General features: G+C 34.2%; 1 pseudogene across 1 annotated transcript; it reads right to left on the bottom strand.

The window, feature by feature from the left end:
- Positions 1-772: 772 nt before the first annotated feature.
- On the bottom strand, positions 773-1736 carry LOC308658247 (olfactory receptor 6C1-like; annotated as a pseudogene). The gene has a single exon. The product of its transcript is annotated as an olfactory receptor 6C1-like (transcript).
- Between the last annotated feature and the right edge of the window lie 1108 nt (positions 1737-2844).

Here is a 2844-nt window from a genome sequence, read left to right as displayed (position 1 = left end):
ATCTGTTTATTATGTCCTTGTGTGTGTATGTATACATATGTACGTATATGTTTTTATCTTTTTCTACCTATGCATCTACTGAGAGATTGTAGGGTTTGGAAATATGAAAGTATTTAACATCTAAATCTAGAGATGTATTATTAATGGTCAATACTACTTTGTGAATAGACAAGCAGCATTTTTCTTGATTTATTTTCATTTTTATCTTATAAACTATTGTTAGTATTATCATTATTTTTGTGGTGCTGGGGACAAAAGTTGGACCTTGCATATGTCATGCAAGTCCTTTACCATCGAGCTCCAACCCTAGATCATTTCTTGTTTTTTAATGAATAAAATTTACAGTTTTCATTCACCTATGTAGCATTTAAGATGTTTCCTAGAAAATTCAAGGAAATTTCTGTAGAATATAAATAAAATTACAATTTATATTTTGGTGTGTATTAAATAAAATATATAAATATTTGTAATTTGTGTCACTTGCATATGGGGTAATTTCTTATCCTGACCACAACTCAAATTGCAGTTTTCTTTGTAAAATAATTATTGCTTGAGAATTTGTAATAAACAAGCACCAGAAAAACATGGTGTCAGAAAGTTATACAAAAATAATTAAAATTTTTTGAGACATATATTAAACAAATGTGACAGTAAACTTGTTAGGAAAAAAGAGTGAATGAACAAGAAGGAGAGAAAGGGAAATGCTGATTTGAATTAGCTACTGGAATTTCATTCTTTTGTGCTTTTAATTATTCATCAATGTGCCTTTACCTCAAGACACCACATCTTTCCTTGTACTTGTAAAAAACATAATCTTCCTTGCCATGTTCATGAAGGCTTGCTTGACCTGCTGATTCCTCAGGCTGTAAATAAAGGGGTTGAGCATAGGAGCCACTGAAGTGTTTAGCACAGCCACTCCCTTGCTCAGAGACACTCTCTCTCTTGCTGAGGGTTTAGTGTACATAAAAATGCAGCTGCCATAAGAGATGGAGATGACAATCATGTGGGAAGAACATATAGAAAAGGCCTTTGTCCTCTTAGTAGTAGAAGGAATCTTCAAAATCGTTCTGATGATATATATGTAGGACAGAATTATTCAGGTCAAAGTGACCATCAGAGTAAACACAGCACAGGAAAACCCCATTATCTCTAGGAATTTAGTGTCGGAACAAGAAAGTTGGAGTAGGGGGAAGTAATCACAGGTAAAATGGTCAATGATATTGGACCTACAGTAATCAAGCTCTAGCAGCATCATGAGCAAAGGGAAGATGATTAAAAACGAGGCCAGCAAGGAAGCAAAGACAAGCATTGTGCAGACTTTGCGATTCATGATAGTTATGTAGTGCAGATGCTTGCAGATGGCAAAGTAATGATCATAGGACATGGCAGCCAGAAGGTAAAATTCAGTGACTCCCAAAAGAATGAAAAAAAAAAAAAAAAAACTGAGCTATACAGTTGTTAAAAGAAATGGTTTTATCTCCTGAAATAATGGTACTTAGGAACTTGGGTATACTGACGGTTGTGAATGAAACTTCCAATAGAGAGAAATTCCTGAGGAAGAAATACCTGGGAGTCTGAAGATGGGGATCCATCAGAGTAAGGGTGATGATGGTCAGGTTCCCAGTGATGCTGAGCATGTAGGTGAGGAAGAGAAAGATGAATATTACCACCTGGAGCCTGGGATCATCTGACAGGCCCAGGAGGATAAATGCTCTTATTTCTGTGTGATTTCTCATCTGGTTTTAAGTTGTTTATGTTTGCTCTTGTCAAACCAATAGAAGAAATTGCACACAAAAAACTTTGTTTGATGATTAATAAATATCCCAGTGTGAAGCTGGAATTTTGCTGAAATATTCTGCCATTTCCACCTTCAAGGGAAATGGAAAGCCACCTGATAATGACAACGACCCTTTAATTTCCAGTCTTACAGTGAAAAACTCTTTAGTTAATGTAGATTAAAAACTGCTTTAGTATCAATATTCCAGTGAGGTGTCCTTTCAGCACGTTAGAATGGTTATTGTCAAACACACACACACACACACACACACACACACACACACGGAAATACTGAGGATAATATGTGAAGAAAGAATTCTTATAAACTATTGGTAAGAATGTAAATTAGTACAGTCACTATGAAGTATCCATTGTATAATGTTATAAGAACCCCTAGTCCTTCCTCCCAATGCACCACACCTGGACTGTGCTGAAGTCTCCTGTGAATTCTGTCCTTACCCTACTCATTCTTGAACGAACAGGATCTCATCTTCAAAGCTAAAAGAAAGATTCATCCAGTTAATTTTGAGTTTGTTGTTGAAAAAAATGCTGCCATCAGGCCCAGTTCCCAATTTTATGCTCTATTCTAGCCTGGGCAGTACTTATGTCTTATTTTTCTCTTATAAGATGCATTTTCCCATATTACCTTATAAGATATGCTTAAACACTTGGCCCAAGGTCCCTATATTGAATGAATTTAAAACAAAAAATATGTAAGGAAAATCACATTTTATTGATACATAATTTTTTAAAAACTCCTTTAAATATTATTTCTAAATTACTTTTGTAACATTTCTTTATACTCCATTCTTTCAATTCTCTTTATTCCTCCTCCAGTAATATTATTTTTACTTTGTGTTTGTTTTTATTGAAATCAAGAGCTTTTCATAATACCTTGAAGTAACACACTACCTTCCCATCAAATAGACAAGACTTGGTGACAGTCTCAATTTTGAAGTTCTTATAATTATCTTACTGATATGAGAAACTCATACTTTTAAAAACGTATTTACATTATTACTATTCCATAGTTCAATGTATGAATGCACTCTATCATTGTTTCCAACT

The sequence above is a fragment of the Spermophilus citellus genome (assembly GCF_964194105.1).
Source record: "Spermophilus citellus genome assembly, chromosome: 10".
Taxonomy (NCBI): domain Eukaryota; kingdom Metazoa; phylum Chordata; class Mammalia; order Rodentia; family Sciuridae; genus Spermophilus; species Spermophilus citellus.
This window is presented reverse-complemented; position numbering and strand designations above follow the sequence as displayed.